The sequence below is a fragment of the Rattus rattus genome, chromosome 12 (assembly GCF_011064425.1).
Source record: "Rattus rattus isolate New Zealand chromosome 12, Rrattus_CSIRO_v1, whole genome shotgun sequence".
Lineage (NCBI taxonomy): Eukaryota > Metazoa > Chordata > Mammalia > Rodentia > Muridae > Rattus > Rattus rattus.
Window position 1 is genome coordinate 75515921 of NC_046165.1, and position 13126 is coordinate 75529046.

At 45.8% G+C, this 13126-nt stretch overlaps 1 protein-coding gene across 6 annotated transcripts in view; it reads right to left on the reverse strand.

Moving 5' to 3' along the window:
• The window catches only part of Fbxo34 (F-box protein 34), a 66932-nt gene that overhangs the window by 6305 nt on the left and 47501 nt on the right, over positions 1-13126 (reverse strand). For 4 of the 6 annotated variants that reach the window (XR_004389597.1, XM_032917233.1, XM_032917235.1 and 1 more), the window contains one exon: positions 762-925. The exons of the other annotated variants lie outside the window; for them this stretch is intronic. The gene's annotated coding sequence lies outside the window, so the exon portion shown is untranslated. The remainder of the gene's footprint in view (positions 1-761; positions 926-13126) is intronic. 6 annotated transcript variants of the gene reach the window in all.

Sequence of the window (13126 nt, forward strand, 5' to 3'; positions counted from 1 at the left end):
ACATGGTGACTCTCCGTCCTGCCATTTCCTGTGGCAAACGCTCTACCTCCAGAGCCTGCTGTGTGGCAGACCAGCTCACCTGGATGTGTCACTAAAAGCCTCAAAACCCAACAGTAAACAGCCTCAGGTACCCACACGAACAAACAGAAACTAAGTCACTTAGATTCCTCCTCCCTGGTCCCTACCTCGTCACTAAAACATGCCTCCTCTGCATGCTGGCACAGCTGCTAGCGAGCGTCCATCTTGTCCCTGCTGTACTGGATGGCCACAGTCTGTCAGCCTCACTCCTGCTCTGTCCTGCCACACTTCTCACTCTGGAAGCTCCTTCATAGAACGATTAGCATGGGGCCAGAACGATGGCAGCCAATCACATCACAGGTCAGTGGTAAAGCAATGAGGTTCAAACACAGACCTTATCTCCTTCTAACTACCTAGCATGAGTAATCTGTCTGGACTGTAAGACAGACACAGTGACTGCTACGAAGATACGCAGAACCAAACGTTACAACAGGCCTTGACAGGTTCCATAGGGTGGTACAGGTGCTGTAAGGAGAGAGGAGGAGTGGGCATCTCAGAGGTGAGTCTCCTGGCACTGAGCTGAGGTGAAGCAGGTGTGAGAGGCTTTACTTTCTAAGCTAAACCCCGAAGGAAGACATACAAAGTAGATGTTTTGAGGAAATGCAAGTAAGAGAGAAGAATAAGAGCTAAGAGACTAATAGAGAGAGATGGTTTGCAAACAGGCGAGATTCTAATTTCATTACAGTTAGAAGGTGGAGAAGCATCAAGGATCCTCGAGTTTATGGCTTCAACAACTGCATGAAGAACGGTTCCTCTCGGTGGATGGCAGCGAGGTGGCTGGTCAGATCCGCACAAGGGGAGGAGGCGGCAGTGAGCTCAAGTTCTCAGAAACGTGCAGCTCCCGTGCCTGCAAACAGTAGATAGGAGGTCAGGGAGCCCAGAGCAAAGGAAGACGAAGACAGTGACACCGAAGCATTTCAGTGAGACACAGGCTGTCTGAACACAAGTGTCCCAAGAGTCTTCAAGTCAAACATGTATATAACCTTTATAATAGAGAAAATGTGTAAATGTAATATGCTAGTGCATGCTTATCCATGCAGCCGTCGGTAAGCTGAGGTAGAAGGATGAAGAATTTCTCTCTCCCTCTCCTCTCCCTCTCTCTCTCTCTCTCTCTCTCTCTCTCTCTCTCTCTCTCTCTCACACACACACACACACACACACACACACACACACACACACACACACACACACACACAGTTTTCATCTCAAAAAGCCAAAACAAACAGGACGAGTCACTGACAAATTCTAAAACAGCACATAGTCCCTCCCTCACAGGCTGGAGAATAAATGTCCAATAATCAATTAACAGGTGGACTGCGGCTGTGGTTAGGAGATGGGAAAGGCCCCCATGATGCTGCCCCCGTGAGGAGCCGCAGTGTAGAAAGTGGGCGGGCAGCACCATCAGAGCAGCTTTCGGAAGCTCAGCCGGGAGGGACACCTTCACACTCCGTTTCCAGAATGTGAGATTATCCGTTAGGCACCTCAAACCCAGACAACCTCACACAGCAATGGCCAAAATCTAGTTTTCAAAAGCTCCACATATTTTGGTCAGACACTCTATGTAAGTCCAGCTCTAGAAACCTGGGAGGACGCAGGAGAGAGGTCAGGATTTGCACAGGGTTTGCTTCCCACACCACAGCCACGGCTCACAACCATATCTATCAGCAATTCCAGGGCATCCAATGCCAACAAACCTGTGAGGGCAGCAGGTATGCATACGGTACTCACATACATACATACACACATACATACATACATACACACATACACACATACACACACACATACATACATGTAGGCAAACACTAATACACATACATAAAAGTAAACACATAAAAAGTAGGAGAACTGTCATCTAAAGATAGTGTGCAATCACAAAGTCGCAAGGATTAAATTTATGTTAGAAGATGGGTGGAGCGTGGCAGGTCACGCGTGTGATCCTGGCTTTCAGGAAGGGTGAGGCAGGATGGATGAGCTCGGAGTCAGCCTGGCTGTGTCACATTCCACGCCAGCCTGGGCTATGATATGAGACCTACCTCACACACGCCATAACCCCAACCCCACTGAAAATTGTGTATGAACACCAAACTGTGAAAAAGCCAAAGTAATTTCTCATGTGTGTGGTGCTGGGACGCAGATCCAGAGCCTTGCCATGCGAGGTGACAGTGACTGACGAGCTGTCCTGTCAGCCCCTGTGCCTGTCTCAGCCTCACATGCTAGGGCTGCAGGCGTTTACTGTCGCTAGTAACTACAAAGAGGGATAAACCTGATCCGTAAGGAATTCAAGGGAAATACATGATGAGAATAGGAAAAAAGTCAGAGTTTCTGAGGACCCTGTCTCAAATGTTCAATAAAAGCTCCCAGAAAATACAAATACGGACTTCATCTTCTTCACCAGAGCATCACACAAATGGCTAGCAATCTCAGCAACATACGTGTGTGTGTGTGTGTGTGTGTGTGTGTGTGTGTGTGTGTGTGTGTGTGTGTTTCAGTTAGAGGAGGCAAGTGATTTGCATTAATTCTGAGTGTCAACTTGATGGGATTTAGAATCAGTCTGCAAGGAACTTCTAAACAACGTTAACTGAGGTGGGAGAGCGACTCTGATGTGAGGTCTCAACTGCGTGAGAAGGACAAAGACAGACAGTTCCGTAGTCACTGCTCTGCCTCAGCTCTTGGCTGTACGGTACTAAGAGGCGTCTTCTGCTCCCCCATCCTTGGGCACCGTCAACTGGAGCCTCCGCAACTGAGGATCAGAGCAAACCACACCCTTCCACCCTTCCTTACGACGCTCTCGTCAGGTTGTCTTATCACAGTAACAAGACAGATATTTACTACACGGACTTCTCGGAGCATGGCATTCATCATGACTTCTAGGTCATGATAAATTAAGATTACATTGGGAATAAAGCTGCAAGTTGAGGACTGGAAAGATGGCTCAGTAGGTAAGAGTGCTTGGAGCCCTTACAAAAGATGAGAGTTGGGTTCTGTAACTGCAATCCCATTGGATCCACCAACACCCGCTTCAAGCCTCTAAGGACACCAGGCACAAATGTGGAGCACACTCAAACAAGCAAACATTCACACACACACACACACACACACACACACACACACACACACACAGAGAGAGAGAGAGAGAGAGAGAGAGAGAGATATAGAGATTTTTACATTATGTCCCCTCTTAAAAAAAAAAGAAGGCAACTTGGTATGGTGGCTCAAACCTGTAAATCACACGTTTAGGAGGCTAAGCAAGAGGATCAAGGCTAGCCTGGACTATAAAGTAACAAAACAAAAATTAACAGTGCTACCACAGGTGCTGCTGGGCATGCTAGCACTCACCTGAGGTCTCAGCCTCTCAGGAGGATGAGGTAAGATTATGTTAGCTCTGGAGCCCAGCGCCAGCCTGGACACCACGTCAGGCATCCATAAACAAACACCAAAGTAACAACAGAAGCATCTGGGCTCATGTGCAGTGCAAACAAAACCACGCAGGACGCCGAGGGCTCACCAAGGCAGCCCTGCCTCCCACGATGTCAGTTCCTCTTCTGCGCAACCGGAAGAGTGATGGGCTGACATCATCGCATCAGCGAGTCTCAAAGAAAGCACAAGACACCCACTCCACCACTGCTAAGTGGAAAAGGTGCCAGGACCAGGAGGGCAGGAACACAGACACAAGAGCAGGGGAGGGTGTCGTGGGGACGTCGGCTGTAGCCTGGGTTATCCATTCTCACAGGGCTTTAAAGGAACAGTCACCAAAGCCTTTAGGCTGAACTTGTCCTGGGATGGGTAATGGTTTAATAATGCATAGTGAGAAAATAATTAGTTATCTTTTTAAAAACAAAACCAAAAGCCAACCAAACAAGGAATCAGGGAGAATGGCCTTTTGAAACATGCAGCTCTAGAGAGTCTGGTGTTCCCAGCTTCCTCCTTAGAACTGTCTCAAGGTTGCTGTATACATTTTATACCACAAGACGAAACAAACTAAATGCCCAAACTAAGTAATTTACGGTGACTCCATGGGACAATGGGACTTCTCTAGATTACCACACAGCCTCATTTTAAGTCATTACTCCTCTGCAAAGGCCCTCTTTTTAAATTTAGTCAAATTCTGAGGAACCGGACAATGGGCAACAGACAATGGTGGGAGCACAACTCCTATATTAAAGTAGATATTTAAACTTGCCAGGTTTAATGTGCCTTGAAATCACACAACAAATGGTGCACCTGTGGCGCTCACCTTCAGTCATGGCATGGGGAGGTGCAGAGGGATCCCTGAGGGAGGCCAGCCTGGTCTACAGTGATGGGAAGAGACAAGCCAGAGAGGAGAGAACGGGCGGGATGGCGGGGGAAAGCAGGCAGGAAAGCTAACCAGAGACTGTATAGCCCAAGAGGACTCAGGAGCTCCCTGCTGGGATAGCGTGGACAGGTGCCTAACTCACTGGAAAACACATATGGAAAGGAGAACATGCTATCATTCATGTTAATTAAAGTCTTTTCTATCAAGTACTATGATCATCTGACCTTTGAAATGCCGATCAAAGAAAGCAGACTGCTCTTGAGGAAATGGAGCATATGTCCCAGGCCTGTCCCTGTTTCACGAGAGCCACAAACCACCCCTCCACAGGTCACCAGGGTCCAGACCTACGTCACGGGTGCTGCTTACAGACCCTTGTTTGGGCTGTGACTCACTTGGCATAGCGCGTTAAGTGTGCGGAGGCCCTGGGCTTGATCCCTGGTACTGCAGAGCTGGGACGAGGCGGTGCAGCTGGGAGGGGAAGGCAGTCAGACATTCAGGATGGCCCGCAGATGCACGGCAAGTCTGAGGCCAGCCTGGACTACATGGGACCCTCTCTCAAACAAACAAACAAACACACACAAACAAAAAGCCTCTTAAAAACTGAGCGAGTGTGATAACTTGAGTTTGAGCCCAGGACCCACTGTGGAAGGAGAGAGTCCGTTGTTCCCTGACAGCATGTTGTGCTATATATAGCATGTGTGTTCTTATATGTACACACAAACACACACTCAAGATTAAGAATTTTTTAAATGCTTGTAACTGAGACCGCCTTGAAAATTACAGACAAGTAACAACATTTAGTTACTTCTCCAAAGCACAATCATCGATTCAGTAATGAATTCTAAATACTAGCATGACTACGGGGTAAGAGGGTTAGTCTTCAAAAAATCTAATCTAGGGTTGGAGAGATGGCTCTGTTGGTAAAGTGTGCTGGTCTTACAGCCAAAGGCTGAGGGCCAGGGCCCATATAAAAAGCTGGGCACAGCAACATGCACCCACAGTTCAGCACTGGGGGTGTAGAAACGGCGGACTATGGGGCTCACTACGAATCAGCCTCGCCTACTTGGCAAGTTCTAGGCCACTCAGAGAGCCTGTCTTCAAAGACAAGGTAGATGGAACAACACCTATCATAGCTGTTCTCAGGCCTCTACACATATGCATACATACATAAACAAGTAATGCTCACGTGGGTGTGCACACACACACAGCAAAGCTGGCTGTGGAGGCCAGGATGGAGTCACTGACAGGTTATAATTCAGCATACCAAACTCACAGCCAACAGAGACACTCTGCTGTGAAATCCTAGGACCTGGCTTGTATTCCTGCTTGAATTCCTTTAGAAGGAGTTCTAGATGTGTTCAGGAGCTGAGTCTGACAAGTTTAAAAGCTACTGCCCCAAAGCCTTGCTCTTACACTGTTTAATTTGAGTGAATGTATTTTCTATGAGATGGCCTTAGTACAGAAAGGGGTACAAATGTGATGTCCATCTGCACTGTCCAAAGTGGCTCAACCAGCTCACTCTGGCTTTGTATCAAAGCATTAGACTAGCACAATGAAGCACAGAACTAAAAAGGATCACTTCACATGTACACACACATGCGTGCACATGTACACACACATGCGTGCACACACTAATATTCGGGGCTGGAGAGAGAGAGAGCCCGATGTTTAAGAACACTGGCTGCTGTTCCAGAAGACCCAGGTTAGAATCCCAGACTCCATATGGTGGCTCACAAACATCTTGTAGCTCCAGGTCCAGAGGCTCCCATGCCACCTGTGGTGAACAAACAGGCAGGTAAAATACACACACACACATACACCACACACACATACCACACACCCACACACCCACATACACACACACACACACACACATACCACACACACACATACCACACACACACATACACACACATACCACACACACACACACACACACACACACACACACACACACACACACACACACATACCACACACACACATACACCCCACAGACACACAGACACACACACACATATACACCATACACACATGCATCACTCTTTAGAATGTTTAAAAAAAAAAACACCTTAGATTTTGTCTCAGCTTAATGTCCTCTGTGTCCTCACCAACAGTCTCATCATGTAGGCCTCAGGTGGCTCTGAGGTTAAACGAGCTCCAAAGAAGAGCAGCGGGAACTGGAGGGCGATGGTGTCAGACAGCGGGCTGCTCTTACACCTCTCAGGAAAACCTCCCCTCCGTCTCATTAGATTCTCACTGAGCTGGACAACCTCTACTTCCCCGGCTATCTGCTTGGAATAACACCCTTAAGAGGTGAGCAGGAGTCAGGACTATTCTTTCAAACGCTACAAAGGTATCATCATGGTATAAACATTAACAGGACTGTGGCAAGGCCCTAGACGTTACCAAAGGAGCCCTAGAGGCTTTAGGAAATTCAAATGGAAAATGGGCAGTTATGAAGGGAAACCTTACTATAACTAGAAAGCCTGAATAAATAGTATCTTATCCTCCGGGCCTCCTTTCTCAAACGGGGGAAGGGTGCACACGCTTGTAGATCCTAGCACGAGAGAACAAGCCAGGGGAGATTGGCAGGAGTCTGAGGCCAGCCAGGGCACAACGCACGGACTAAAAGCAAGAGACCAACAACAACAACAAACTCAGTGTCTTCAATAAGCTGCCTATACTAACATTTCAGTCTAGACATATCTTAGACTTTACTGTTCAAACTGATTATGACAGAGCACTTGACCAGCATGTATTTTAAGGCCCAGGGTTCAGCCCCCACAGAAAAAGAAACCCCAACACCATAGAAAAAGAAAACAAGAAAAAGCAAGAAGATAAGGCCTTAAAGCAGCGAAATGTAGTATCCAGGTAAAGAAATACATGTTAATCTGAACACAAACTAAACCCTATCAAGCTGAGAGGTGACTATGTAGTCGAAGACGGCACCCTAACTGGATGAACTACAGGGACTTTGCAGTTTAACTGTTAACAACCACTCAGTATATATTATACTGAAAATCTCAACACCAAATCCTGTCACTGCTAACCAGTGTCATAAAGGATATTAACTCCAACGAGAATACAGTTGAAGACCGCAGATTCTTCAGATGAAAACGTCTTTCCTCATAGGCTGTGGTTCAGTCAGCTGGAATGACACTCAGTTATCTCTGTTTTGCAGCTTTTACTAAGTTAAGGACTCTAGTACAGCACTACTAGTATTACAAACAGGAACACAATCAGACCCTAGAGGGACTCCTGATGAGAAAGAAAAGAACACTTTCAAAAATTAAACCTACCAGTTCTAATCTGGTCAGTCCTGGAGAACCAGCCACTAATTTCCAGGAACTATGGCAGAATGGGAATTAAATCTTTGTTTTTTTCATCTTCCAACTTCAAACAGAAAAGGTTGGGAGGGATCTATGCCATAAGGGACGCAGTGAACATGCAATCCTGGGGGTTGGAAGGTACAAACAGGGGATCAGGAGACTGAGCCAATCCTGAGCCATGTGGGTAATAAATGGCTGACACTCCCGTACTATTCTGTCTCTGTGCAAACAAACAGGCAGAAGCATCTGGAAAACACGGACAGACAAGCGCTGAAGTGCTCGATATGTACACAGTCTGCAGCTATAGTCTGACTGACTGGGAGAGAGGGAGGTTTGGGGTGAGTCCACTCTCGGCCGCCTCACTCCTTCCCGGTTCAGACAAGGGGCAAAAGTTCTTACTCCACTCCACACCCATTACTGAAAACTGAACAGGAAACAAATCAGGAAGCAATTTAAAAAGAAAGAGAAGGAGGCACACTAGGAAATCAAGTAATAAAAAGAACTGGACTGAAGGTAACAATGGCAAATGGCAACCAATTTCTTAATTTCTCTTTCTTTTCTCTTTCTTTTCTTCTCTCTCTCTCTCTCCCTCCCTCCCTCCCTCCCTCCCTCCCTCCCTTCCTTCCTTCTCCTTCCTTCCTTCCTTTCTAAGAAAGCTCAAGATGTGCTGTTTGGAGAAGAGGTCTCCCCGCTGTAGTCTAGGCTGTCCTTGAACTTGAGTCTCTCAAGTGCTTTAATTACAAGCATGAACCAACAAAGCTGGTTCAGTCAACCACTTCTTAAATATGTATGGTTTTCCTTTTTAAAGTAAGTGTATGTATGCATGGGGGAGGGGCATGCATGCCGCGCACATGTGGGGGTGGGGGGGTCAGAGGACAACTTGCAGGAGTCCATTCTCCCCTGCTCCCATGTGGGATCTGTGCAGTCACTAAGCTTGGGAGCAAGCACTCTATGAGCACTCTTGCTGGCCCTACACAGGTATGACTTTCAATCCCTCGGTCTGCGTAACATAACTAAAGCCTGTGGAAGTATCTGACTCTAGCCTAGTTTCACCAACTTTAACGAAAGGTATATGTAAGGATTTAAATAAACCCAAAAATCCGCTATTTTAAACTATCTTGTATATCCTTTGATAACAAGAATCAAAACTGCCCGCATTTCCTTAAGTGGGGACAGAGAAAAGACATTTTTATGTAAATATCATAGCAATGTAGTCACTAGTATTTACTGACCACTGACTACTTGGCTAGATACAATCAATATTCTCATTTCACAAATGTGAAACTTATCAAATTAAATTTTATGGCTCTTGGGGGCTAGAAAGATGGCTTAGCATTTAAGAGCACTGGCTGCTCTTTCAAAGGACCCAGGTTTGAGTGCCAGCACCATATGATGGCTTGCTACTGTCCATAACTGTCTGGAATCTGACACCTTCTTCTAGACTCCTCCAGTGGGTGTGATTGGGGTGCACAGACATACACACACATGCAAATAAATTTTAAATAATAAAATTAAGTCACAGTCAACAAATGTCAAATGAATTATGCAATAAGCACCCTCACAGAGGCCCCTCCTGTTGGTAAGCACAACGCATTTGATGGCTTTCCTTTAATCTACTTCTACACTCCCTGAAGAGAGAGAGAAATCACAGATCAAAGTTACTGAAAGTTCATTTTAATAGAAAATAGTTCTTATCTGGGTCTGGTGGTGCAGACTTGCAATTCCAGTGTGGTGGTTTGAGTGGGAATGGCCACCATAGGCTCATGTGCTTGAATGCCTGGTCCCCAGTTAGGAGAAATGTATGGGAAGGATTAGCAGGCATGGCCTTATTGGGGGAGGTGTGTCACTTGGGGTGAGCTTTGAGATTTCAAGAGCCCATGCTAGGCCCAGTCTTGTCTGCCTTCTACTCGTGGATCAGATGGGAGCTCTTGGCTACTTCTCCAGTTCTACACCATGCCTGCCTGTCTGCCTGCCACCATCCCCCCAACATGACGATCATGGACTAACCCTCTGAAACGACAAGTATTTAACCCCATTTAAATTTCCTTTTCTAAGCAGCCTTGATTACAGTGTCTCCTTACAGCAAGTGAACGAGTAACTAAGACCCCAGCTAGTGGGAAGACAGAATGATGCAGTTAGCACAGAAGTGTTCAAGTTCAATGCCTAGCCAGGCAATTTAGTAAGCCAAACATGGTGCCTTATCTCTTGTAATCACAGTACTTGGGAGACTAAAGCAAGATTTGTGTCTTCTAGGCCATTGGATAAGTGCTTTTAGTTTGAGTGATAAAGATATCACAGAAAACCCAAAGGGTCAGGAACAGGCCATCACTAATGTGAAATATGGGAGGAGCTACAGCAGGTTACCCCTAATTAGAAGCCCTAATGTTTATCCAAAATCTTGTCAGAGCTTTTGGCTTTTTTTTTGTTTGTTTGTTTTAATTATTTTAAGTTAAGAGTCTTAACTCTGTAACCTAGATGGCCTGGAGCTTGCTATGTAGACCAGGCTGGTCTTGAAGTCACTTGCCTGTCCTTCCTAAGCACAGGATTAATGGCGTAGGACAGCATGCCTAGCTTCTCAGAGTCATTATGTATGTGCTTGAGTATTCTGCAAAGGGCCTGTAACTGACAAGTGATGGCTACTGCTATTCCCACCCTTCCCTGCCCAGGTCTCATTCACTGTCCTGTCCTCAACCCATCACAATTACTGACCCACCACCATCTATCTGTCTCTTTTAAACTGCTAAAACTGTGCTTTTCCTGGGGGCAGTTACCCTATATGATAGCAGGATAATCCTAATTCTTTTCTGTATTCTTCAGAGTATGCACCACAATGGCTTAAACACAGGAAACATGTAAAATCAATGCCAAGTGTAAGGACTTCAGCCAGCCAATAAACAGAAATCTCTTAAGTGGAGCATCATAAGGATCTAATTAATCAGTACTTGAGCAGCCTATGAAGTTGAGAAAGTTAAGCAACTCCTTCTATTGTTTCCTCACCTTGTGCAGTTAGTTCCCCCTCGCAGGTGTGAGGTGGACAAGCAAAGAAACAGAGGATGCTGTGTGGCCGCAGTCTCCCAACCTCAGTTACATGCTTGCAGAGCAGACATGTACATTAAGTAGCAGCTTTTCCCAGCATTCTAGTTACTGCAAATATTCCTATGCAATGTCAGATTGTAAAGAAAATTCGGACGCTAGCTTTATGAAAACAGTCACTTTTACAATAAAGTCATATTAGTTTTTAATACTGTCAAATTAATTAGTTTTTAATACTGTCTTTGAGGCCAGGCATGGTGACACATACCTTTAATCCCAGCACTCAGAGGCAGACAGATCTCTGAGTTCAAGGCCAGTTTGGTCTACAAAGCCAGTCCAGGACAGCCAGGTCTATTACACAGAGAAACCTTGTCTCAAAAAACCAAACTAAACCAAACAAAAACCCCAACTTTCACATTGCTAATAGCTTCTGGGACAGAACACTCTAGATAGGTAGGCATTCAGCAACCTCCCTCTCACTTTCAAAAGCCACAAATCCTGTTTTTTAAAGTATAAAGACACCAAATTTTAACTAGAAACATTTCTTCACTATGCCAAACAGAGGTGTCTAGAGACGTGTCTACATAGATTTCTTTTAAAAATAAAAAACACCAGACTATTATCAGCACTGATAAACTCTAATAAACAGACTACTAAACACCAAGACTAGAAGGAAGAAAATACCAAGAAACATAAAAGACTTTGAGGCTTACATTATAAAGTATAATTAAAAAGTATAATTATTTCTGTATAGGAATCTTTTTTTTTTTTTTTTTTTTTGGAGCTGGGGATCGAACCCAGGGCCTTGCGCTTCCTAGGCAAGCGCTCTACCCCTGGGCTAAATCCCCAACCCCAGGAATCTTATACTTGTTTTAAAACATATAATTAACTTCAACAGAAAACCCCAGCTTACCTGACTCAGACCGCTAGAGAGCATGTCGAGATCACATCCGAGCCCTTCGGTATCTATCACTAGTACAATGACCCGGGAGAGTGGCTGAGACAGCAAAGGTCACCTTCACTGCCCCCTGTTCTACAGACAGCAGAGCTCACTGTCACGGCTGCGTGAGAAAAGTCCCCACAGGATCCTCTGTTGAACGCCTGGTTCCAGTTGGTGGCTTTGTCTTGGGATGTTATGGAACCTTTTGGTCATGGGAATTAACGTCAAAATGTAGGGACATGGGGCTGGAAAGTTGGCTCAATGGTGAAGAGCACTTGTTGTTTCGAAAGACCTGGGTTCAATTCCCAGCACCCACATGGAGGCTCACGACCTCTTGGGTACCAGGCTCACATGTGGTAAATGGATGTACCTGCAGCCAGAACACTCGTACACATGAAATAATAAAAATAAATCTTTTTTTTCTTACTTTTTTTTTCGGAGCTGGGGACCGAACCCAGGGCCTTGTGCTTGCTAGGCAAGTGCTCTACCACTGAGCTAAATCCCCAACCCCATAAAAATAAATCTTAAAAAATAAATGTAGGGACATGGAGACAGGGTGCCCAGGAACAGCCCAGGGCTCTTCTGAGTCTCTTTCCAGGCCCTAGGAGATGTGGGCTCGCAAGCTAAGTTGCTTCTTTCAAGGATTTTGCCATGGATAGCACAGACACAGGAAGAAAAGCCAGAGACAAAAGTAACAGAAATGCGCTGAGAGGTGACTACTGCTCCTTCCGTATTGCCAATCTTACAGAAAATAGCAACCATAATCGCAGCTCACAAACTTCACAAACTGCTGGCATCTGTGATGCGTGGTTCCGACCTTTCCCTTCTCACTCAAAACAGGATGCTACTGCTTTGCACTGCTTGGTGGCCAATCACAGGCCACTGGAAAAAGTAAGGAAGCAACACAGATACAACCCCATCCACCTTCCCTAAACTAAGTTTTCTGGGGCTGAATCACTTCTACGTGGGTGCCACTGTTAGAGGTTCTCTGTCAGCTTCTCAACATCTGTATTCATAACCTGCAGCCATTATGCAAAAAAGGAGGTGAGCATTCAGAGAACGATACCAGCTCAAAACCGCTGTGCTGGTTCATTCTGTCATCTTGACACAAGCTGTAGACCGGAGGGTGAGGAGGGTGAGAGGGAGCCTCGATGAGGAACTGCCCCAAACACAACTGGCCCCCAGGGCTTATCTGTGGGGCCTTTTCTTGATTAATGGGCCAGCAGGCAGCCCATCATGGGTGGTCCCACCTTTGGACTGGTGGTCCAAAGATTGTAAGCAGTATTCCTCCATGGTTTCTTACTCTGATGTCCCCCTTAGTGATAGGCTATGATTTGGAAATGTAAGTCAAATAACCCCTTTCCTCCCCAAGTCGCTTCTGGTCTGTGTTTTTTATCACAGCAACAGAAACTCAAGACCCTCCCAATGAACAGACAGCCATAGACA